The 27,055-nt window shown below is 37.9% G+C and overlaps 1 protein-coding gene and 1 long non-coding RNA gene across 7 annotated transcripts in view; one reads left to right on the top strand and one right to left on the bottom strand.

The window, feature by feature from the left end:
- Positions 1 to 27,055, bottom strand: part of LOC110840777 (neurotrimin-like) — a 540,194-nt gene that overhangs the window by 348,738 nt on the left and 164,401 nt on the right. The window lies entirely within an intron of this gene.
- Positions 4,090 to 13,940, top strand: LOC110840778 (uncharacterized). Its single transcript, XR_002546989.2, has 3 exons — positions 4,090 to 4,359; positions 10,172 to 10,210; positions 13,620 to 13,940. It is a non-coding gene; the product is annotated as an uncharacterized LOC110840778 (long non-coding RNA).

The raw sequence follows: 27,055 nt of genomic DNA, 5'->3' as shown, positions 1-27,055 counted from the left end.
CAGAAACCGCCTGTTAGTAAAAATGGCCGAAATTTAAACCCGCGAGGATTCCGGAATACAAAACAGGCCTGCAAGCCACTCTGCAGCGTTGTTCCATCGTCTTTACCATCCCTGAAACAAAATCTGAGACCAACCGAGTCCAAGAGACACAGAAGATTATGTCAGAGTCCAAGCAACATCAGATACGGAAGGAACAGAGAAGCCGTTACACACGTGTGAGATATTCCCGCATTGTTTAACTACAGCGAACTTCCTGATCAGGCAACGAACCGTGAAACATACAACAGAGAATCCAGTCGCTATCACGGGACACACACCCGAGGGCGCGTGATAGCGGGGCTTTGACGTACAAGTCCAGGGGAACAATCAACAAACCAGCGCTGTTATAATGCGAGGAGAAATGCGAAATGCAGCTGTGTGATTATTCAAAGCCTCCAGCCGTACTTTCACTTGCAACTAATACTGAAACCAACTGACCTCTTAATCACACAGATACTCAATTCGTACTTTAATGTAGTAACAACTTCTTTACTCGATTACCGAAGGTTTAACAAAATTGTTTTTCGAACTTCAAAATTTCAAAAATTCTTCTCTTAAAGTGGACGTCGAAGTTTCACAACGATACAAAACAAATGACAAATTGAACCTTTTATATTTTGATCTGTGTACCAACACACTGCAGAATCTGAACGACTCTTTTCAAGACAGACCCTTCTCCGTGGACAAAGGTAACATTTATGGTGGACTGTAGCGTGTACCACATTTCTGCGTTGTCGTTTCTTAATACAATTTGGTACGCTTCAGATTTGTAACCTCCACGATTATTTCAGACTCGGTGTTCCACTACAGTGTAATTTCTTTATCCAAATTTAATATGCATTCATTATAATCCTAACTTGCATTAAAGTCACATAACGTCACTGAATGACAACTTCCTGCAAGTGTACAAGAAAGAATCAAATGATTCAGTCTTAAGTAACTGATGCACGCCAGTCTAAACAAAGCTGTACCACTTTTACTTTGTAAACCAACTGTATTTAGACTTCGAAATTGAATTATATATCCTGTTTTATACCATCTCAGGATCAAAGTAGAAATTCCATGCCATTAGCTGCATAGAAGTTTGAACAGACATGACAGTTTGATCGCGATCTTGCCCTGGACTCAGCATATTTTCCCTCCATCTCACCCCTAATGAAATGGCATTAGATTACTATCTTCAGTTCAGTCTTGTAAACTCAGATACGTTTGAACACTGTGTAGCTCAAGCGGGCAGGATATGATATTGTTTGCCGATGGCAGGGGAAGAGGAAGCTCCTGTGATGAGAATGGGACTACAGTGAGGCTTTGACGTCACTTCCTACTCTTAATCTCATCTCCAAAACATTCAGGAGGCGTCCACTAGACACATCTTGTCTCTACCAGTAGCAAGACAGAATGAGTTCTAATCGCTCCGTGGACAAGTCGGTAGGATAGATCATCTATTAATCGCCAGGTTCGATTGCCCTGATGATGGAGGCAGCAAGAACCTCTGAAACGTCGGTAAACGTATAGCAGACTACACGGCGCAACAACTCAGAAGACAGCCATGTTCTTGAAAAATCCTGTACCTGCATACATTATTTTCTGTCCGAATGCAGGCCATTTTTGTACGAGCTGTCTCGCTGCGTAATTCTTATGCCACATCTGCGAATCATGCAAATTACTTTCACTAAAATCTAGAAATCATCTTAACTTCGTTCAGCGTAGAATTTGGATCCGGTGGTAAATCAAGTAAAAGCCCGTCAGGTCTTTAGGCTTCGAAAAAACTAATGACTCTATTTACAGACTGTATTCAAGGCAGATCTTCTGCAAATACAAAATTATGTGCTACGCATCTAACTGTTCCGAAACTGTGGTCAGACACCGAGCGAAATGTCACAATCCACTATGTGATATATTAATACTGAATTATGCATTAGAAGGAAATCGGTATAGTACGGATACCAGTACGTTGAATTAATAAAAAATCATAAATTATTCACGAATGTCTGGAAATAGATCAAAATCAAGACCAGGAGAACGTCTAGTTCAAAAATAGCTGCAAAGTGCACACTCGGTGGTAATATGTTGCATAATTCGATCATGTGTTAAATCGTTAATGTTCAGTGGTAAAATATGTACCACCTACTTTTAGATTCAATCAATGTCTCTGCATTTTGCACACAGAGTGGTCGTTGATTCTCAGAGAAAATATCGATTATTTTCCTGTACAGAGTAAACCGATTAACCTTTGTAATAGTAAAGCGCTGTGTTTATCTTTGAAATTTGAAACAGATTTTTAGCAGTATTTAGAAGAACTTCGTATTTGAAAGTGCGTTTAATGTACCCTAGAGCCAAAATAGGCAGATGAGAAAACAGTCTATCGGCATTTCCTCCTACTTCCTTTCCAATTCATGATCATGCTGTCAAATGACATTACATAACCTTCTTACTCCTACGCGATGGTAAGCCAAGAATCAACACGGTTTGATTTAGACTTAAGAAACTGTAAATTTTGTAACGTAGTGTTGAAATTTGCAGCTGTCGCATGTCGTAAATCATTGGGCCCTGAATAAAGAAGGCCCTGCTTGTCATGTATAACACATGGCAAACTATAATCTGTTGTTTACAAACCTTCATCCAGTTTGACACTAACAACTCCATAGAGCTAAAGCGACAGGCCACCTTTGGGACAGAAATTTATATATCGCTGCTTTACGGAAGACATTTTGTCACGTCCGGCAAAGTTTTGATAATTCACACTTCTCATCAAAATTAATAAAAACTGTATGGTCACACGAGAGTAGAAATATACAGAAAAACACGTTTACAGACATCACTGTATTCAGTCTCAGAAAAAAGTCACCCGATAATATCATGCGGGCTTCAGAGATTCTCTTGTGAAATTTTCTGAAAAAATATCATTTACATCTTCCCGTTCACAAATCTAACGGCAACAAAATAAATATTAAAGATTCGTTACCAGGGATATTTTCCATTTGCTCGTGACAGGTTACTAGCCCGGAAACTTTCAACCACCTGTTATATGATAACTAAAAAAGACACTCTGAAACTGAGTCCGTAAGAGCTGACGTTAAGACAGCTGGTCAAGGTATTCCTAGCCTATGGGAATATGAAAATTCATCACTGCATTCATAATAGCCTGCCACTGGACCCTATCTTGATTCCAGAGCCACTTGAATGCAGCCCACAACTTCACAGTATGTTTGTTTGAGATGCATTTCAATATTAACCTCCCACTTGCGCCTTGGTCTCCCAGTCAGTTACATCCCTGTAGATTTTTGGACTAAAATTTTGTGCGCATTCACAATATATAAAGTGTGAAATGAGGATCTTTCCGTATTTCACAAACTGGAAAATTTATATCATTTATTATTTCTTATAACGCACCGACATCCATGTGTCAGTTATGAAGTCAAGGAATCCGAAAGCGTTAAAACGTCACGGCTATTCTACGTCTGCGTGCGTTACCGACGTTTCAGAGGTGCTTGCTGCCTCCATAATCAGGGCGATTCCTATTTCCCACACACACTCTGCATATTCCGCTTACCTCATTGTACTTGGTTCAATCGACTTTGTAATATTTGGTTGCTTCAGTAGACCGGACAAAAGATTAACATCGTCGGATCACTTCGCGAAACTCCTTGCCGAATCTAAACACGGCAGTTGCATGATCAATATCGGAAACGACAAAACACAACGAATACTGAGCCGGGAAAGCTCAAGCAATACAGTGAATGCCTACAAGCTCGACAGCCGAAGTTCAATTACTGTCAGAGGCAGGATTTATCTCTTCGTCACCACGTCAAATGGGCCTTAGGTTTCACGCAGCCTTGTGCCTAATGGGCACGGGGGCTCTTTTCCGGGGGCTGAAGTGATCCGAAAGTAAAGCTGACCACTCACCTCCATCCTGGTGCCGAGGCAATGATTCCGTGTTGCTTTATCTCTGCTCCCCCATCCGCCACGGTAGCGTGGTGCTTAAGCACAGAGGCAACGTATAGCAATGAGTAGCGAACGTGACCTTGGAATGCGCAGAAGCCTGCGCGTTGCGCATCAGGCAGCCTACGTTGCCTTCCGCTCGCGAATCTCAGACATGTTACACTGAACGTCCTATAGGAGGAAAGGGGAACGAGTAGCCTCTGTATTCAGGGTGAAGAGCCACCTTCGACCTACTTGCTGAGGCGATATGATCCTCCGAGACGTTTGTAATCACCAACAACTCCACTCGGCATCACAAAATAGAATACCACAATATATTTTAACCACGCTGACGTCTTCAAATCTCAGGGTCGAAGAAGTAACAACAAAATTTTCTAGGTGAGTTCACATACTTGTATTATGGGATACGTGGTTATATTATTACATTCCTTAGGCTTGTTTATCTAATTCTCGTTTGGGTTGTGGTTAAGAAATGACGTCAAATGTAGGATCCAGTGGCTTGCACATAACCCAGTTGCTATAAAATATGAAACCTTAGCAGTATGAAATGTTTGTGGCTTCCTGCGTCTGTTTCATGTTGAGTGAATCAAGACGGCAGAAAACAAACCAGATATAACAATCCCTTTAATTTAAATACGGAAACCGTAATATTACTAGAAATCCGATGCCTATTGTTGGCCTCAATCCAACCCGATGCTAACCGTTGGTCGTTCTGACGCAATACGCATTTCAATTTTTTTTATTGTTATTCGCATAAATGCTGTTTGATCGCAAGGTTAATTGGAGCCCAAACCACTATAGAATTTCATTTTGTGACCGGCAGATGGCATGTAATAAAGACAACATACAGTCAGAAGCATTTACAAGAAAAGACTAATTGGAATATGGACGCCACGCGAAGTAATAAAAGCTCCATATTTTATGAACAACACTAATGACGGATAGGCCTACCTGGATCCAATTAAAATCTGTTTTACTTGCGGTATATTTAACGACGCTGTCAGTAGCGTCGGATGGCAGAATGATTAATGAATACTGAATTAGAAATCCCATGGAAGAAGTCCAATTTTAGGCACTAACTCGGAATTTTCCTTCGGGGATTGAGAAACACAAAAACAAATAAAATATTCAGTCAGGATAGCCGGTCTCGAGATCGATCGATATTTGAACCAGGAATTCGACGAATACAAAACAGTAAATTTAACTAGTCAAATTTGATGTCTGATTTCAAAACATAAACATAAGTTTCAGTTATTTAATTACTTCTAGGTACCTGAGTACCTAACTCAGCCGGAGATCCTTCTTGAGAAACTGATAGTCGCCAAGGTGTTCCCTGCTTTATGGAACTCGATGTCAAGCCGATATGTTTACAGAAGCCCGCCAGTGGATGCTGTTTCGAAAACAAAACTCAATTTACTACCACTTTAATAACATCTCTGGCGGTTAAATGCTGTATTCTGATAGCAGATAACCAGTTTCAAGCTCCGGTGCGTTCAAATTTGTAGCAAAGTGCTTCTGGAGCAGGTTCCTTTCCGTGTTTATCGGTTCTCCCTTTCTATCATCATTCAACCATTGTTCCATGCTTATCTGTCGCCGCCCCACAAGGTTTGCGATAAATCTGACCAAGCATTATCATACGCTCATCACAAGGAAGAGGATTCACCTCTGACCCAAAAGTTTGCATGATTTCGAATAACGTTTCCTTGAGAAACATGCTTCATTCAATAAAATCTTCTCGGGCAATCAGCCGCGTTAACTGGTTACCGTAGTAAACCGACGTTTCGGGAACAAACTCTGTCCCCATCTTCAGGGTTCTGATGTGACTTCCGAGGATCCAGTCACATCAGAACCCTGAAGATGGGGGCAGAGTTTGTTCCCGAAACGTCGGTTTACTATGGTAACCAGTTAAAGCGGCTGTTGCCCGAGAATATTTTATTGATTGCACTCGCCGCGAGTCTCAAATCCTATATGCTTCATTCATTTCGTTAATTAGTTATATATCTGCTTGTTTGTTATTTAGCTAATGCCATGTCAGTAAAGAATCGAAGATATATCTTGCTCGATTTAGGGTAATGAGAATTAAGTAATACAAGTAAGACGAAAACATCCCTCACTCCACAATGAAAGAAATGAATGAACCCAACATATAAATAGTTTCTTGTAGGCTGGTGTACGCAAAACTTAACACTGTAATTACAAGCAGTTGGCAATGAAAGGGAAATAACACAAGAGAACTTTGAATTTGCTTCAGGCTGCATTTTCCTGTTCAAGCATAGTAGCATAGGGTGCCTGTGTTAATGACGTTCTTAAACTTAATCACATTTAAAACTGTCTGAAATTACGAGCAGAAATACAACGGAGCGCGCTGTATAACGCGAGAAAACATTAGTTTCATTACTTTACAAAAGGCAAAGTGAAATAATGCATTAGAAAATCTTCAAATTTGGAATAATTATGAAGACAAGAACAGTGTGCAGTTTAAAAGCAAAATTAATTTGTTCTGGAAATAACATGAGTATAATGCTATCAAGGAGAGGACAATTACTTCAAATGAAATTAAATAAACAGAACTAAGTGTTTTTGCTAATATCAAGTAGTACATTGCTGTAAGTACCGTTGTATTAATTTTCGACTTTAGACCTTTCATTGTTCAAGTATTAAACCAGTAACATAGAAAGGCAATGTGGGAAGAAAAACAAATAATATGGCACTGTAAATTAACGTTCAATCCCGAAAAAAAACATGTCATACTTAAATGTTTATATGTCTATAAGATACTACAGTATATTAACTTGGATAATAAATTTCACAGAAGGTACAGGTCTTCATCATATTTATTAGTTTTACGGAAAGTTACGACTGGCGGGACATGTAGCACGCAGAGCAAAGGTCAGAAATGAAAAAAGTTTCTGTCGGAAAATATAAACGACAGAGAACACCAGGAAGATACAGGCGCAGATGAGATGATAATATTCAAATTATCTTACGTGTGATATCAGTTTTCAGCGACTTCAACTGGCTCAGGATAGAATCCTTTGGTGGCTCTTGTAAGAAATGCAGTGAAATTTAAGTTCCTCAAAAAGGATTCTGTTTCATGGAGTTAGTCGAAACGTAGCAGCATAAACGGAAAACATGTTGTCATGTCTTATGTAATGAAAGCTGTCTTGTTCTCATTCTGGTAATGAATTTAAACAAAAATGTGATAATCAAAGTTTAACTCATATTTTGACTAGTATTAAACACCTTCGTAATGTTCTGGTACATTAAACAAACGAGATGTAACTGATCAAGAGAAGTCACAACGCCATTTGTAACAGCCAGCTACTGTACCGGAGTTGAAAAATTGTTTAAAGCAGAACTTACGTGCACTGTGGACCCGAAAATAAATATCGCTAACAGATAAATTAATTAGTATTCTTAGCACACTGAAAAATAATAAACTTTCATGAGATACCCCTTCCGTAGCGGACGAGTGGTTTGAACTGAGGATCGCGACATCGAATCTAAGCACGGAGACGGATTTTCTGACTGATTCTTTCAGCTCTTCCTTAGTCTCTCCACACAAATTTTGGAATAGTATACATGACGAGAAGCATAAACGTATCTTAGGTCCCTTTTGTATTTCATCGACATAATATCTTCTCATAAGAGGACGACCTGGGAAAGAAAAGAGGAGGTAAGCTACTTCTATCTCTGATGGTACACCGACTCAACTTCCTTTCAGTCCCAAGAAATACGCGCGCCAGTTGTATATTAAAATAGGTCACGGCCGCTTCTTTCTACATCTCTCTTAACTTATAATCCCTAATTATCATTTAATTCGAAACTACATAACGTATTCATTCGAAAAGGCGTCATTAAAAGATAAAAGTCACGTCATTTCCCCCAAAATGAGGTGTAGTTTTCCACGCATGACATTTCACCATCAAAGTTTTGCGTTCCTTATTGCCCCTACGTGTCCCACCCTACCCCACATAAAACTGCCTCCGTCATCAGGGCGATTAGAATAGCCCTGATGACGGAGGCAGTATGACCTCTGAAACGTTGGTTAACATCGACCAGACTACACAGCGCAACAACCCAGAAGACGGAAATCTTCATACTAAGAATCACCCTGATGAAGGAGGCAGTATGACCTCTGAAACGTTGGTAAACATCGACCAGACTACACAGCGCAACAACCCAGAAGACAGAAATCTTCATACTAAGAATCGCCCTGATGACGGAGGCAGTATGACCTCTGAAACGTTTATTAACATCGACCAAACTACACAGCGCAACAACCCAGAAGACAGAAATCTTCATACTCATCGCCCTGATGACGGAGGCAGTATGACCTCTGAAACGTTGGTTAACATCGACCAGACTACACGGCGCAACAACCCAGAAGACAGAAATCTTCATACTCATCGCTCTGAAAACTTCAAATCATACACTAAATTACTAAATCTTAGAAATTTTCCTCCCGACAAAGATCCTTGTCACCAAAAAATTTATATAACTCGTATTTATATTATTATTATTATCATTATTATTATGCCACTCTGATTAATTTGATATGGACGAGGAATTTCACTCCCTTTTGTTATAGCAGGACATTTTGGCGTCATCCTTCTTCCCAGCTTCTATCCTTGTCCGTGATGTATGAGCTTTAAAAAGTGAAGGATTTTTTATTTCCCCAGGGAGGTTTTTACCGGCGAGCAATGAAACTCCTACTGCTTGGTCATGGTTTCTGAGACCCACCACAATACCTTCAGCTTGACATCACTGCCCTTTCTCTCCAACTTAATTGCATAGTTATATCAAAGTTTTGGATGTAATTTCTGGTAAAATATGCGCAGTTTTGTCGTAATCACTTCATCTTCATTTAGACTTAAATATATATATCAGCCTAATAGCAGTGTAACCTTCACATTCACATATGGAGTCCACAGATTCATCGTACTATATTCTGAAATATCGTTCTTTCGATAAAATTAAAACAAATTTATCTTCTTACACCGCAGGCAATGGACAATATTAATATAATATTCCTGCAACAAACTAAACATTTACAGAATCAGTAAAGTATCTGTACTGATTAACTGTGCGGTTTATAAGGACGCTCGTAACAATTAACTTAACAATTCTGTGTTCTGCTACAACGTCTTGAGGTCATATTAATGATTCGTGTAACTGACCAAATGGAAAGAATACTGAAAACGGTCGTTGCCTATTATAATTTATTATCGTAGGATCTACCTCAAACTACTTAATAAAACCACGTATTCAAGAATTCCGATTCGATAAAATCTGGAATATAAATCAGGGGTGTCAACCTCTATCTGAGACGATCTGTATTGCAGTTATCCTGGGAATAGAATGCAATTTTGTTTGTTACTGATCGTGCATATCGCAAACAAAGCACTGTTCGTGGATTTTTAATCCGGTTCCGACCTGAGGCACGTAGCGTGTGCTGTGAGCACGTACCGAGAAGCACTTCTTCATTTCCGACTGATCTTTATCAAACGTAGGCACTTTCTTCCTGCATTGTTACGCAGAGTTAAGAAAAATTGCTGTAACCTAACTACCTCTATGGCAACACACACTTCACGTAAAGTTCTCCAACATTAACATAAAGCAACAGAAGGCGAATCTTAAGGGGCGTACAAATTAAAATTCAGAATCATGACTCAAAAACATTCTTGCAAGTGACGTCCATTTCAATGTAAACGAGAATCGACGACTTCTTTTTATCGTTCATACAAAGTGACTTTCGCTGAGATCAGCATTCTCAGCAAAGAAAAGAGATAAATACAAAAGTTCTTATTGTATTTGTACCATATTATCTACATTTCTCAAATTTTACGACTTTAGGCCAAAATACTTTAGTTGCTTATCGTGTCGTTTCGGTATTTACCGGTAATTGACTTTCTTGCTTATTTATCCAACCTTTTTGATTTTTTTGGTCTATTTAACGACGCTGTAAGCAGCTCACAGTGTAACTTATGATTGGACCATTAATAATAAATTAGAACAGACATGGAAAGGAAAGATCTTAACCTGCGGTTCTTACATCCTACAGTTAAATTACTTGTCTTTTTGGGTCCATTTAATAAAACACGAAATTTACTATCACTATTTTCAGTTCAGAACATGCAACTCGTAAAATCTGACTGGCTGCAATTATATTGGTGTATTGTATTTCCAGGCTCCCATATTCCTCCAGACCGTGCAGCAAGGACAGAAGGTAAGCTATAACGTCTTTACGGAAGGTTTCCATTACAAAAGCGCCCCACTGTGTACATTGCTTGTGTCTACACGGAGACAGAGACACATAAATACCGCTGTGCAGGTAGAACTGCCACCGAATACACACGGCGGTGAAATGGATTGCGTAAAACGGTGAAATTAACCAAGAAACTGCTGAATTCTTGCGGGAAGATGTCTGTTTTTTATAGCAGGATTAGCATCCAACATAAAAATAATCTTATCTTTGTTCGTTAGATTTCACTTAGCATATTAATGGCTGCCCTGAAGGTTAATAAGGTAGGATTTATGGCAGGGAATCAGAATTTTACTGAAAGGAAATTATTTTGGTTTATAATAAGGAATTACGTGCATAGTGGAAAGGTACATTTTTATACATATATTGTGTTTTACACAGATACATATTATTTGCGATTGTTACTAAAACTAAAATCTTAGGGAAACACGATGTGAGGGTTTTATTGGATTAACCTGGCTCAAAACAGTAGACCTGCTACTGGAAATATTTTTAACATGGCAATGATCTGTCAAGTCCAATAAAAGTTGAGGAATTTGACGAAATGAGCAAATATCATTTTAAGATCGATTCTGCTCCATATAATTAACCGTGCTTATAATTATATTCTTCCTGGAGGAAAACGTGTTCCCTAGTTCTGAGAAACTCAGGTCACGAAAACCAGCGCCGTCTGTTCTGGTAGATATTTGCAGAAGTTTCGGAAGCAGTAAGTTCCTCTGAAATGTCGGTCAATAACTACCAGAATACACGAAAGTACATTCCAGAAGACGGCCATCTTTATGCTCGTCGCCGTGAGAACCTTATCTCACCGAAGTAGTCTATTCTTATCAGTTTCTTTAACGCAACTTTTTCAAATGTATACTTTATGTAGCGCTGAACGAAAACCTGAGCTACTATTTGCGATGTGAGAGAAGAGAAACATATTTCACAATTTGCTTCAACAGCAAAAGGTTTTAGATAGGGCACTCTAAACTATTCGCAAGCAAGCATCTCCGGGATCTAATTTGTTCTTAATTTCCAAGTGGACTGAATTTTTATCTGTTAGTGCTGTTCTCAAGTAGTTCAACTTTGCCACATTTTCGAATGACTTATTAGCTTTATTTTTATAACACAGAAGGACTACAATTTACAAAAAAAAATATTATTCTTCACTGTGTAGCTCTGAAGCAAAATAAATAACATAATAATGACAAACCATTTTGTAGAAATACTGACAGTTAATTTCATGCAATGAATATAAAGCACAAAGACTCTAATTAAGCATTCTCAGAGGATGGCAAAGTTAGTTGCGTAGGATCTAAATGTGGGACAGTAAACACTTCCAAGAAACCCGTTGAAACTGCAAGAAAACAAAATAATTCTGTACGTAAGCTATGAATTCATGTCTGATAAACCCGCTCACACTACTCCATGATGTATGTAATTAGAAGACTTATATTCAACTATAGTTCCACAAAGACGATGAAAAAGAAAGATAAATGGGCATAATATACGTAACATGGAGAGAATAGGACAAAGTCTCATCGCAAAAGGGAATTCGAAATATCTGGCATAAACGAGAAGCTTAAAGCAATGAAAAGCAGTCGTGGAAAGTAAAGAAACAAGGGAACTAACAAGAGGCACTGAACACGAAACACGTTTTCTTCCGCGCTGGAGCCAGCTGTTACTTAACGCAGAACTACTTTCTTTGCTTTCTATTCAGATAAAAAAATCTTTCGGTTGAAACACGTAAAATAAACCCAGCGTTTGAGTGAACAGTGGCGTGCTACTGGGTCTTCATTTTATTACACTGTTTGATATGAGGTGTAAATATCGTAATTAGATTACCGTTTAATATGGAGGCCAATAGCCTCGTAACGTGACTGTGGGTTACATGTCCGGGGTCGATTCCTGGCAGCAGTGGGAAACTCTCTGTTCGCTGTGTCCGTGTTCAATTCAAGATCTTTTCCCGGGGATAAAACGACCATAACGTGAAGCTACCTAGTCTCACCATTCATTGTCAAGGTTAATAATATCTAAAGCCATGGTTCCACAGTCCCATGTCTCTTCCTAGCGAGATGAAATAAGCACACAGACAGTTTTACATTTTACTGTCACCAACAGTTTTGACATGGACGATCAAAACGTTCAAAGAAAATATGAAATATCATATAAAACAAGTGATTGTTAATTATCTTCTTAAATTTCCACCCTGAATATGGCAGTGAGATGTTCCTCTGGTTGATTCGTTGGTTGGTGATTATTTTGGCCTTAAGTGGATTTACTATTTTCGATTTTTTCGCCATTCTTGACGAACCATCAAATAGCAAATTCTTAATTTTTCCCATCGGACTCTATAATATTATTTTCATTTTGTTTAGTGCAATTTTATCGTTATCATACTCGGGCACATATATTGCATGCATTAGAAAACACTTTTAAAATACAGTACATTGAAACGAAAAAAAAGAAAACTAATTATATTTTTAACTTTATCAGCTGCACAGGAAATAACGTTGCGAAGGAGTACCACCTTCCCTTCAAACGAGTACCTCTAAATGTCCTAAAGGATTCTCAGTTTCAGAATTCCTTACGAAATGACAGGCAATTTCTTTGTATCATGCAGCAACACGCTAGTCAATCCTTATTAAACCGTGATGGTTTAATAAGCTGAATTATTAATCAAGGCTTTATTCATTGTTAGATTTCATGTAATCACCATGATGATGTAGGCAGCAAGTACCACTAGAATGTTGGTAAACGTCTGCCAGACTAAACTGTGCGACATCTTCAGTTTTTTTCACTATGGCATTAAGCGCAGAATAAAATGGGATAAATCTTTCTAGAATTGAGTCCAGGATCTTTTAATCTCGTTCTTCCTTCGTTTTAAGTATGGGGCATGCGTTCCGGATCTGATTCCCCGCCATATCCGTCACTGCTCGCGAAACATGTGCACTGTGTCTACGAAAACTCAAGTCCCTTCCGTGGTTCATCCGCCTGTAAATCCACCTTCTTCCGAATACGAGTGAGATGCATGTGTTGTCCCCTTAGCCAAGCCAACTCAATTTGAAATTCAGCCAAGATTCTGTTGTTGCTTTCCGCTGCCTTTCAGAATTGAATTACAGAAGAGAATTTTAAGGTCACATATATCACCTTATCAGCCGAAAGTTGCGTCTTCTAAATATGATAATTTAAAATATCCTGTATATTAAATGAAGACGATAGCTTATCTCAGTAAGAAAAATATAAAGAAAGAAAGGATGAGAATAGATAAAGACGGGCAGAAAGAAAGAACAAAAAGACAATGGAAAAATAAGATATTAAAGTTTAAGAAATAAACAAAAAATGCTTATCGTGGATCGTGCTTTGTCTTACATCTGTTTATATATTTCAGGATGGCCAATCTTTGCAAGCGTAAGTTGTATCCGATTCAGAGGCTGAAAAACATGTCATCAAGGACACATAAGAAAGTTTAAGCAGCATTTAGAAAAGTCCCTGAATCTCTGTATATCTGCATGTTTCCCGTGTACTTCATTTTCTCTACAACAATAACAAGTCCATTTTAACGTCTGGATGTTGCCTACGTCGGCATTCATTTGCTCTTCGTTTTACGACGCACAAATTTGCTTTCCCTGAACCCATTCGTTTTTCGCTGCTTAATATTCAGTATTGGTCCTTGGCGCGGGATAGCAATCCCAGGAGTGCAACTCTCCGTCCCAAAGGTAGGTACAACAGCAGTAGACTTATTTGCCTTTATTACATTTTCGTTACTTTATACAGCATTACTTTCAATATCCGTCTACAGAAGTGTAATCAAAACACTTTAGCACATCGACCCTTCCTTAATTTTGTTCAAACCTTTGTGGTGCCTCCAATTTAATTACATTTTTCATAGCAACTAACTCCATGTCTCAGAGTTCTCGTTGAGAAGCTAACAGTAAGAAAATTCCCGTCCTTTATACATTCCGAACGTTCATTACCGTATACACAAGATCCCACCACAACTCCTTATCCTGATCTATATAAGTCCGATCCACAGTCAGAAATAGTACATCCCTTAGATATAATTCAATATCATCCTCTCATCTACGTCTAGATCTTCCGAGATGTCTCCTCCATTCAGGCTATCCAACCAAATTTTTGTTTACATTTCTCGTTTCATGCCTCAAACATTTCGTCTTCCTTGATTTGGTGAATATTATAAGCTATATAGCCTCTCATAATTTAAATTTCTTCCCTTTTCTGTCGATTTGTCTGTGTCAGATCCATTTATTATCCTAAGCACAAATCTATCAAACCATCTCTATTTGTCAAGATGACTGTCTTTTCTGATAATGTGCCATGTAGTATGTTATTATTTTACCGACGTTTCAGAGTTGATTACTGCGTCCATCGCCTCTTTTAAGGCACTGAATATACAACGGTGTGGTTGAGGGAAATACTTATTTCTCGTCACATGATAAAAGATGTTGGCTGAATTAAATAATGCATCAACGTTCAATTCTGTATCTACGCTTGAGTTCTTTCAGTGTCCACGAACTGTGGGTGGTTATAATCCTTTATGAACAATTACTAAATTTAGCGTTGAATTGGGTGAGATAATGAAATCATTCACTGAACTGGCAGGAAGATGACGTAGTATAGGACCATTTCATGGACTATCCTGGTAATCTCCTGGATTCACCGAGAAAAACAATACCGTCGGCAAAAACAGTCGATTCCCAGGTCGATGATCGAACTACGCACCACACGAATACAGACACGAGGCGTTTCAGCATGAACTAATTTATTCGTTGAGAGGACTGTAACAAATTGGGTGCATTCCGCCAACAATACATGCTACACGATGTATATTTATACCAGCTGCCTTTAGTGTATAGACAGTCTACGTAATTAATGTCTATTTCTGTTCTAAGAGAATAGTCGGTTCGATGCACCGCGCCATGTTCATGATGCTCGCTTTAATTTATTGAAGCAGCGAGCTGTGCTCTGCGGGTAGCAGAATTTTAAAACTGGGAAACAGACTAAAGTTTAATCTCGTCATCTTATGTATAAAAGTGGTTGTCGGTGTGTGTTCGCTTATAGCCAGAGAAGGGGTAAAACGGATTTCACTAAAACTGGCGTACTTAGTCCTTGAGACAAGGTAGAGATTTCAAAAATATCAAAAGTCCGGAAACGTGTCAGGAGTTCGAGTCCCAGGGAGGGCAGTTCCTACAGCTCTGGAACTAAGCACGACAGAAAAACAGCGCCCAGACCAAGGCAAAATCTGTCATCGGTTCGAGTTCCGACAAAGACAATTTCTTTAGTTAGGAACCAAGGAATGACAGAAGATCACAGCTAAAACCAAAGCTGTTTGTTTCGGAGGAGAGATTAAAATAAAAACAGCCACAACATCTGAAAAGCGTCGTAAGGTCTAGCAACGGTGAAGGCAGTTTCTTTAGCTCCAGCACCCGGAAACCCTAATAAGTAGTCAAATTTATCAACATTATTTTTCGGAAACTAGCCTAAAACAATTCAAACTAATCCAAACTAACAAGTCCTAAATAAACTTAAACTAATCCGTACGAAAACAGCCAAACCCAACCTAAATTATGTAACTTAACATAACCTACAGGAAACTAACCACCGATAATAAAACGTAACGTAACGCACTATAACTCAAAAGAACCTAGCCCAAAATAAAAGAATATCACCCAAAACACTAAACCCACATGAATTGAACCCAACCTTCTGTGTCAGTTCATTCCAATTAGTGTCCTCCCTATATATCTCTCTAATATCCACATTAATGTTATCTCACCATATCGTCAGTGTCCAACTAGCATTTTCTAAGAGGTTTCCTCACCAAAATGACAATAGCTGCCATAACTGGGCCACCAATATTACAGTTTATCACAGGTAAATACGAGCTCAAATAAATTTTCTGTACCTTCGTTACTCACTTCATAAACAGACAACAGCGCCGACTGACAGTGCCTCGTCACTTACCTGAAATGAAACAAAATATGACATTAGTACATAAAGTGTGCAACAGTACAAACAGAAACTTCAATTTTATTGTGTACGTGTTTCCAGTTCTTTAAAATTTATTACTTACGCTATCATAAAACTACTAACTTAAGTAGACCTGCGTAGAAAAGATCTTCATGTTACAAGAGGTTAATACTAACAAAGACATCATTGGAACAATTATGAATTGTTGTCACAGTATGAAATGACTCTCGTTATGCGAACTTTCTCTATCTGGCATAACATTTGCAAACATCATTGTTCTATCCACGGCCAAAATTTAAAGCCTGTTACCTGAGTCGAACCATCTCAGGGCTTATGAGGAATGTGATGCAGATTACAAGTCCATATTCAAAGATTTCTCTCGCCAGTTTTACACAAAACTGGCTATTAATATACGTTTCCCGTTTTGCGCGTTTTTGCTATATGCGGCGATTACAGCCTAACGAGTTGCCTTCACCGCCAATCTCGCCACACAGTTAAGCGATTTTGAAAAAGGCCTAATTCTGGGTTACCTTTCTACTCAAACAGCATTCACAAAACTTAGTCTTCGCAACTGAAGTGAACATTTTCTCAATTGCGTTTTACCTAATTAGTAAGTGTCTCCAAATGTTGTCTCAGTTCACCAGTCAAACATAAATTCTACTCGCCATATATTTCATCCATAAGATACGCCGTAATGAACAAGTGTTGTCAACAAGCAACTAATTACAACTCATCTTTACAGCGGAGAGTTGATTCACTACCATTGGCAGTTCTTAGAAACGTAAACACTCTGAACCAGTCAAAATGATGCAACCAACGAGCTGTATTTCGCTCCAAACACTTCCTACGTTCCGACGCCCAAACTCGCCTTGCCGGCGTTAACAAAGACCTCGATGACATTCTTCTGGGTACGAAGGCCGCGTGAACTTGTAGATACATACCAACGTTTCGGAGAAACTTTGCCCTGAACGTGAAGACGGTGTGTTTCTCCGAAACCGTTATCCACCTGCAAGTCCAGGAGGTGCTAAAACCCAGAAGACTTGTACTCAACGTCATGAGAACCTGAAACTGCGTATTTATGTTTGTCAGCGTTTTCCTGTTTTGTGTTGTCTTATGTAGGTTGAGGCCTTGCGATGGGTCGATCCTCCGTAGAAATAGCCCTAATAAATTACTAGCACTATTCGTAATTTCAGAAGATCGTTCTGCATTGCGACAGGCCAGACGGCCTAATTAAAAAAACTGAAGAATAATAAAATGTAACTTGAACTTTCGATTCTAGCTTGACGTTACGAAATGTATTCACTGTATTTTAAGAGAATTTTGCTGTAACTGTGGATGCTTATGTCATAATTTATTCGTTGTTTACAGTCAGAATGTATTCGAAATCTAACGTAGTAAATACTTAGATGGGAGAAAAAGATAAAAGGAAAAAGACAGAGTAAAAAAAATCACCAGTTACTTAGAAATACGTTGTAAAATGGTGACATTTAACGAATAAGACAAAACTGATACTAATTGTGAATAAAAATGTTGACTGGAAGATGCACTCGTAAATCTTCATCATCTAATTAACTTCACTGCCAAAGTAACACAAAGTTGGGCTGTCGTTTATTAATCAACAGATGGAGTCCATATCTTATATGTTACAGAATTATAGGCTTAACAATCATGAACAAATACATTTGTTTTACAACATGTAAGTAATTCTCTCCTAACGCCAGTATCTGCTTACTGATTTGTAAAACTTTTACGTGAAGTCCTCGTGTAATGTGTGGTTGAAAGCATATTCGATCAATCGCACGACTGCCTTCGTATCGACAAAGTTTTCATACAGGTATAACGGAAGGAGAAAAAGTTTCAAGCTGTTCGCAGCTTAAAAACATTCCTCATAGGAGCGATACAGAAGTTCCGTTGTACCTGTTATAACAGACTGCGAGCTTAACTAAAGTCTGCCTTTACAGAATCTGTTGCAGCATAAGATTATAACAGCAACTGATCCCAGCATATTCTCAGTAAAAAAAAGTCCACTGACGAGTGACTTCATACGTTGAAACCGTAGTAGAATTCTGAGATTGGAGACACAGTAAAATATTAAATTACTCTATAAAAACTTCATAAATTTGAAAATGAATATGCAGATGACTCTTCTGGGATCTTACACCTTGCAAGCTGATAGAAGTTCACATACGTTTATAATATACCTGCTGCTTTCTTCATCAGGGCGATCGGTTAACTACCTTTTATTAACAGACTATTAAATTAAGTGTCAAGAATAATGGGATAGTCTGAAGTAATAAACACTATTATTAATATTGTCCCATAGGGCCAAAAATCATTTAACCAGAAATGTTCACCAATCAACCAACCAACTCATTCATCAACATATATATATATATATATATATATGATTTTAGACTTTCGCGGCGATTACAATCAATAAAATATTCTCGGGCAACCAGCCGCGTTAACTGGTTACCGTAGTATACCGACGTTTCGGGAACAAACTCTTTCCCCGAAACGTCGGTTTACTACAGTAACCAGTTAACGAGGCTGGTTGCCCCCGAGAAGATTTTATTGAACACACACACACACACACACACACACACACACACACACACACATATATATAAGCGTTGTCACGGATACCTGCTGCCTGTGATAAACCTTGCGAAGTACACCAAGTGAAGAGATGAACGAGTCTGACTCCATGTCAGTGGAAGAAGATTATGGATGGCATTGTGGAATGAGTGCAGGAAGAAGACGATTACCCGGTGATTCTCAGAAAGAGAGATCAGCTCAGCAGTCCTTCTGTCTGACAGCCCTCAAACTAAACCAGGCTTTATCGCTATCTTCTCTCTCCATTTATAGTCAAGATTTAAACCCATGTTGTAATGATCTAGGTACCAACCTTCCACAGTGACAGCAATGTTCATGAACACAAAAAACGAAGACCTTTATTCTCAGGGTAATCCTTGCTTTCGGAGGACAAAGACTTTCATTAATTTGATTTATGCTATTTGATGACAAAATTATTTGAAGATGGCTTTCTTCTGGGTTGTTGCGCCGTGTAGTCTGGTAGAAGTTTACCGACGTTTCATAAATCCTTACTGCCTCCATTTTAAACGAACTCCTATAGATAATACTGTAACGATAAATATTACTGGGTTTAGGAACTGTATTTTTCTATTGTATTAAACTTTAGTCTGAATTTCGGATGATCAGGTTGATGATAACCTCCGGGCAAGAGAGATTTATAATAAATAATGTTTCTCGAATCTTTCACGTTATCACTCCGGGGACTCTATTTTTATTTACTAATTCATTCTGTCCAGAAAAGAAAATACAACATTTCACCATTAAGAAGATGACTTCTTGTCATCGGAATTATGCTAAAGATTAAAAAGACTCATAGATTGTAAAGAAAGTGGGGCAGATATGTGCATCTAGGCTTTAAATGTTTAGAAATTAACGATATTCCTAAACGTTAACATACTTTACTTACAACGTTTATAATTGCATGATTAATTTTTAACTTCAATAAAAATCATTATAACTACCACTTCACTTAAACCTTATCAATGTGTGGACAATTATGTTTGTCATATTTGTATTGTTTGATGTTAATTAGATTGGGACACATGTCAGTCACAGGTTCCTCTGTCTGTCATTTAAAATGACGGGCCTTGCAATACGTAATTCAGTGAACGAAGAAGATGAGTTCTTAATAGCATTCAATCCAAACTAATATGATTAGAAAATTTATATATATATATATATATATATATATATATATATATATATATATATATATGCATACTACATAATGAAAATACTTACTATTGAAATACAAAGAATTTATAACATCTCGTATTCGGGGACTCTAGAAGGAATAATATATTTCAAATTTTACATCTTAACTATACTAGTATATATTTCTATCCACAATTACCACCAGTAACCATCGCAATTATGAATGACTTATTAATGTATTAATTCCGCTGACGAGACGACAATATTTTTCGGAATTTAGCTGGAGGCACTGAGTAAAATAACGAAAACCCTCAGTCGGGATAGACGATCTCCGCGACGAGATTTGAATCCGACACCTCCTGAATAAGAAGTGGGAGTCCTAAAACTCGCCTACTGCATAATTATGACAATTCTGTGTGAAAATACGAACACGTTTTATATGCAACAACGTGACACATACAGAGGAAACGTCATATTAACGGAAATTACAAACGAAGCTGCCCTCCGCTTACGTCAAATGACGTACTAACCAATAAGAGTCTAGCAAACAAATGCGAATAATGATCCGAAACACATTCCGTCAGCTTTATCAGTTTTAAGAACGCCATGACTAATTTCAAGCAATTCCTGTAAAACAGATAAAGTATCCCGATTGTTTGATAGCATAATTTTTGTTCATGAACTCCATCCATTAAATACAGACACCACCGTCTGCAGGCAGTTTTTTTAATATCAATGTTATGGTGGCCCTATAAATATTACAGGCATCAAGGATGAAACTGTGGAAGCGAAAGCTGTGGAAGGCAGTTAAATAGCGCCACACGAAACCGCGATTAATTTTAGTGGTGAGGGATGATACGTTCACAGAAGCACAAGCCATTACTTTCGCGGCACAATTTCGCGGCAAAGTGTACTGTCGTTACATACTTCCGCATCAGACATCAACAATGAATGCGAGTTTTTATTTCTTTTCCAGGGATGCGCCATCTGTATTCAATTATTTAAATTACGAGAATCGTTCATTCCCTTCCGCTCAATCAAAGCTTCCTTGAATTCTAGATTTCATACGGCAGCTGTTGCAGACAACAATGCTATGTTTGTATAAAATATCTGCTGAACTTTATAGACACAACTTTCGCAAACAATGTTACTAAATTTATTTGATACCAATTTCACCTATTTGATGCTATGAAAGAGACAGATCGTTCAGAAACAGAACTTTTTTGTACTGCTCGCCTTCGATTTAAAAAAAACTCTTTACTCTGCAAGGAAATTTTAGTCATCGAAGTATAGAAAAGAAAAGTTATAATAAAAAAATAACAACATAAGAAAGGTTAATACAACAATAATTTAAAGTAGGAGTTCATGGAGACAAACTTCACGGCCGTAAGAGATTTAGTATATCACTAATATTACATTTTAAGTTAATTACTTCATAGAATCGAATTTTTCCGCTGATCCTGAAGTTATGACACATTTAGACAATCTCTAGAACAAAATTATAACAGGCCTTACCACCTACTTTGATGACGTCAGGAAATTAATGCAGAAACAGAGTCAGAGTAAATATTTAAAACTCATGGCGAAAATGTCTGAGTTTTATTATTCTTCCGAATAGCGAGGACTGCGATTATGAATGAAGCAGTTACAAATATTGCTGCATGAGCAGAACGTCAGTGAGCGCACTGGCATTTCTGTACTAAAATGTAGCTTGCGGAATCGATGGAGAAAAGGTCGATACGCTGTATGTCCATCACTCGTTCACTATGTCACACGTATAGTACAAATTTGCTATTCCCAACAACACACTCCCTATTCGCGTGAGCTGAATACTTTGTCATGCTCACTGAACCAAACGAAATATTTTTTTAACGTATAAAGTAAGTTTTGTTGACAAAGGTTGTCCTTAGTCTGACGCAGTTACTTAATCCTGTAGGTTAAGTCATGTCAGTCTCTCCAAGAAAACATTCAATTTAACTTGAAATTATTCATTGTCAGGACTTTTCCCATCGTCTGTTCTTTAAACCACGACGTTTCGGAGGCTGGTTCTGTCTCTGTCTTCAGGTGAGAGGTACCTACTCAGTCTGGGGGACCCAAAAGAGTAGGTACCTCTCACCTGAAGACGGAGACAGAACCAGCCTCCGAAACGTCGTGGTTTAAAGAACAGACGATGGGAAAAGTCCTGACATTGAAGAATTTTAAGTGTAAACTACCGTCGTCAAAACCCTTTAGAATTGAATTCAATTTAACGTTGCATAATTTCTTCAGTCCTGAAGATAAATATAATATATTTATCCGAAACATTAGCATCTACGGATCCAAAATCCAGAACATCATCATTCTCACCGCCATGAAAATCTTAAATCTCGCAAAATAACAAGAGATTAGTGCGTAAAATAGATGAGCGTCATATTCTGCACTCTTGTTAAAGAATTTAACTGGGGGTGTTGTGAAGGTTGGACATATAGTATTTGGGGTAAGAAGCAAATGCACAATGTGAATATGGAATGTAACATGCAAGGGGGGACAACAAATGCAGAAACAATTTTGTAGGTAAAGCTGACGGGAAGAGACGAACTGAAAAATTCAAACAAATCTGTAGGGATAATATTAAAATTGATTTAGGATAAATATGGTACGAAAATATGTATTAGATTTAACTTTATCAGGACAGGAATCAGTGGCGAACTCTTGAAAGATTTTGCGCCCGGATGATGGAAACAGTAAGCATTTCTGAAACGTCGGCCAATTTCTATGAAGCTACATGGCGCAATTTACCAGATGACAGTCACTCTCTTGAGAACAACAAGAACTGGGAAGCTTCTTGACCAACTAAACGACCATCAGCTTCTCACAAAACTCTGCTCTTTGAAGCTACTTTTCTGTGGACCTAATAGTAATGTCAACATTTCGTTCCTAAAGTTATATCAATCAAATACTGACATTCTACCAATATCTTTGACATGTGCACACTCAATATATGGTGTGTTGTTCAATCTATTTACGTGCTTTAGGGAACGAATTTTGTGCCAATATTCTGTCGTGTTGTATTTTAAAGTCACTGTTAATTATTGTCAGAAGTTTACATGTTAGAGAATTGCTTGATTAGAAATACATATTATATGTATTTCTAAAATATGCCGGCGGTGGATTCTTGAACATGTTCGGAGCTCCAAAACAATACAAAATGACGTCAGACATTGACATACTGCCAATAGCTTTCGGGACGCTCACTGAATTATGCCAATGAAACGGGTATAATTCTGTACGAAAGTTCTCACTCCACAGGTTGTAATTACATACGAGTGTCCAAAAAACACAACATTCAATTTTAGTCCAATTCTAGAACAGGTTCTATCTTTCCTGTTTTGTTTTAATACATCAAGTGTGTGCCCCATTTCCAACCCCGTCCGCTCACACACCAGCCAATATAAAACAACATTAAGCTCCATTCCCAAAGCAGGTGAATACATTTCCAAATGGATCTGATATTCACAAGCACGCCAGAACAAGTACGGTGATGCATTACACAAAGTTAGCTCCCGTGTCATGTCATGTAAAATTGTATCCATTCAATTGTACATTTTTTGTACTACTTCATGTCAACAGATAATGGAAATATCGTAATAAAAGACGTACATGGAGTTCAGTGTACACCACTGAACACAGTCACATTTTCCCAATTATAAAAAGTTCACGTGTTAATTTTATTATACTTAAAGCAAACGACAATTAAATTATCTCTGTGCCTAATAACTAGGACTTAAAAGTACCACCAGGTTACACGATGATGCTATACGAATTCTAGATCTCGACATTAGATGGCGGGCAACTTCACGCTCCGGCTACTTTACTACAAGGAAAAATTCCCCAGTAGAGGACCCTGGGTGTGTCACACAGTAGGTGAAAAAGCAAAGTTGAAACGAAAAATCTATGTTCCTACTATGTGTCTCCATCATCAAAGAGCTACAACCCAGAAGACAGCCATCTTCAGACTCGCCCCCTTTAAAATCTCAAATAATACAGAGTCCAAGAAGTATCTGTACAAACGTACGACTCAATACATTGGCACAGTTTCAATTGGGAAGCAATGCTACACAACAAAGACAAATAGCGGTCTTATTTTCAGTTACATAATCCAACCATTGTGACCTCAAATGTCGAGAACGCCAGGATAGGCCCAGAGGCTACGACCTAGAATCTCCGAAGTGCGTGACTAGATGTATATAACGACAACAATTATTCTATAGAATCAAGCAGTAAGCGCACACATGACAAAGGAAGGTATAAAATGTGGCTATGGATGGCGTATACCACCCTCGGAAAGTACCTATACACTTATATTACGTCATGGGTCATTTTATTCATAACAGCTAATCTGCTAATCTAATTTATACGGATAGAAGTTGGTTCTCCTGTATAAACACAGCGTATAATAAAATATGTATGAGGCTAAGCATCTAACAGGCGAATCGCCGACACGCGTGGCTAGAGATTATGGAATTACGGAGCTATTCAAGCAGTGGGAAGAAAGAAAAACCGATGGCATGACAATTTTTAATCTGGAGAAAGGGAGAAAATTCTGTCTTTATTACAGAACTTCATGATTGGTCAATGAGCATCTATAACCCTAAATGCACTCTGCTATTAAAAACAGGTAATCACGATTATTGCAATAATTTTTTTAAACGTCGTTCGTGATATTCAGTCCACAACCGAATTTTTCACTGCAACTGTAACATAATTTTATATATGTGTGTGGGTTAAGATAGTTAGCCTATTCAGACTTCAAACATATTTTATAAAATTCTGTTCTTTTTATGAGTAGGAATCTTAGCTACCAACCTATGAATGGAACAAACCAACAGTGTTTGAAACACAAAACTGAAGACAATTTTTACATAATTCAGTGGAATTAACAACGGGATTGAGGAGATAGCTTAATAAGGAGCTTCATAATTTGTAGTCTTCACCAAATCGCAAAGAAACCATACAATCGTACACTGGTAAATCATTTCCTCTTCGTCTGTTTCTGGACTTACTTCTGCTTAATAGAATTCCTATAATCTTGTTCATAACTGTTTTACAATAAGTGCTTATAATATTTATATTTCACTAGTTCTAGAATTATAATCCAGTAATGACTGGTCTTTCAACAACGTGTTTAAAGATCAGGTGTTATGTATCATCTATATTAGAATACACTGAAATATTAAGCATTAATGACTTCACAATCCTTCAAAGATAAAACAATTTCTGTACTTGAATCCAGAAGGGTTACCGATTGTCTCGAAGCCTGTAATGATTGCAAAGGAGAATAAGTACTAAGGCCAAAGAAAAGAGTGGAATCTATTATGGATGACGAAAGTGATAACAAATGATCCCTTATGAATTATTTTATATTTGCAGTGGCTGCAGATACGAGTTGCAGAGATATTTTTTTGTCAGAGAATGTAATATAAAAATGGTCGGTTCATGTTAGTCATTGAATACAAAAACGAGGGAAATCGCTGATGCAGCCAACATTCAATGTGTGGGATGCTGCGAACATTTTCAGAGGCTGTTACTAACTATCAGACATTCCACAGGCTGTTTCCAAAATAACGTTACCGCTGGAGTTGTTCTTCTGGATGTTGACGCCGTGTTAACTCTTAGGTAGGTTCGGAGAAACGTAATGCTTTCATCTTCATGTTATTTAAGCCTTGATATCCAACAAAACCGGAGCAATAATAAAACGTTCAACACTTTTCAGTAAGAAGTTCATTTAAATAATCCCCAAAAATTCAGTTCCTACCTGAAATAAAACACATCTTCACACGAAACCAATAAATTCACTGTGTACGAAACATTCAGTCACTGAATGTTAAAGCAGATGATACATACAAGTTACCTAGATCTTTAAAAATTAGTAATGTGTTAGAAAGTGATCATTATCTAGTTAACACAGTTTCAAACGTCGGATATAAAGATTTATTATGACCTCAAAGCTTACTGCAGCGGTAAGAGGTCGTAAATCAAATTATACTTCTTTAAAACTTATGATAATGGATTAATACTATATTGTTCTATAAACCTCCCATTCTTGCAACCTAACTGCATGTAGCAGAATAAATTACTCGCTTTTTGGGAACTCTAAGGTCCATTAGCGTGTTAACAAGACCCTATCAGGTGGACTTTTCAAGACACTTAAATCCAGCCATCTTAATATTCCGTTTCTTTAAGATCAGTCTTAGTTCCACCTACGATTAGGCACCACAAGTAGTCTCTTTCCTTGAAGTATTCCAATTATAATTTATTGTTCATCTTCCTCCCCTTCAATGTATGTAACATGCCTCGTCCTTCACTAATAAGGAATGTATGCTATAACACAATGCCTGCTAAAAATTTTAATAACCGCTCTGTAAGCTATAATGAAAATTTTTACAGAGAGGTCTACCAGTCCTCTGTTAATCATTTCCGTGATTAGTAAAATTCAGAAAAATACACCGTATTTGTTTATATAACATCTTTAAGATAATTTGCAGTTCCTGCTCCTGACAAGTCACAGACATGTTCTGGCTTAAATTGTTAACAGATGTCAAGATATTTTAATTTTGTTAAACTTTCAGCAAATATAACAACAGTTTATTGTATGATTTGAGGTTTTCACAGCGGTGAGTATGAAGATTTCTTCTACCGGGTTGTTGCGCTGTGTAGTCTGGTCGATGTTTACCAACGTTTCAGAGGTCATACTGCCTCCGTCATCAGGGCGATACAACTACCAGAAGACAGAAATCTTCAACAGTTTAGTGCATACTATAAAATTCTCTCGAGGTATTATGTGTCAATGCTGTGTTAGAAACCAACGTTTCCGAGACTCACTCTGTCTCAGGGTCAACCTGGAATTTACCCTGAGGATGGAGACAGCCAGTCTCTGAAACGTTGGTTTTCAACTCAACTCTAAGGCGGCTGATTACCCGAGAGGATTTTACAACATTCATACGCTGAGAAGTTTTTAAATCTTAAACTCTTTGAGCATACGCGAACGGCATTATAACGAATTTGTAGTAAGAAAATTGGTAATACGTATCAGATTCTATGTAGGAA

Source organism: Zootermopsis nevadensis, unplaced genomic scaffold (assembly GCF_977971745.1).
Source record: "Zootermopsis nevadensis isolate Lab colony 2312 unplaced genomic scaffold, Znev_1.0 Znev_ptg000028l, whole genome shotgun sequence".
Lineage (NCBI taxonomy): Eukaryota > Metazoa > Arthropoda > Insecta > Blattodea > Termopsidae > Zootermopsis > Zootermopsis nevadensis.
The sequence above is the reverse complement of the archived record's forward strand: the minus strand, read 5'-3'. Positions and strand labels throughout refer to the sequence as shown.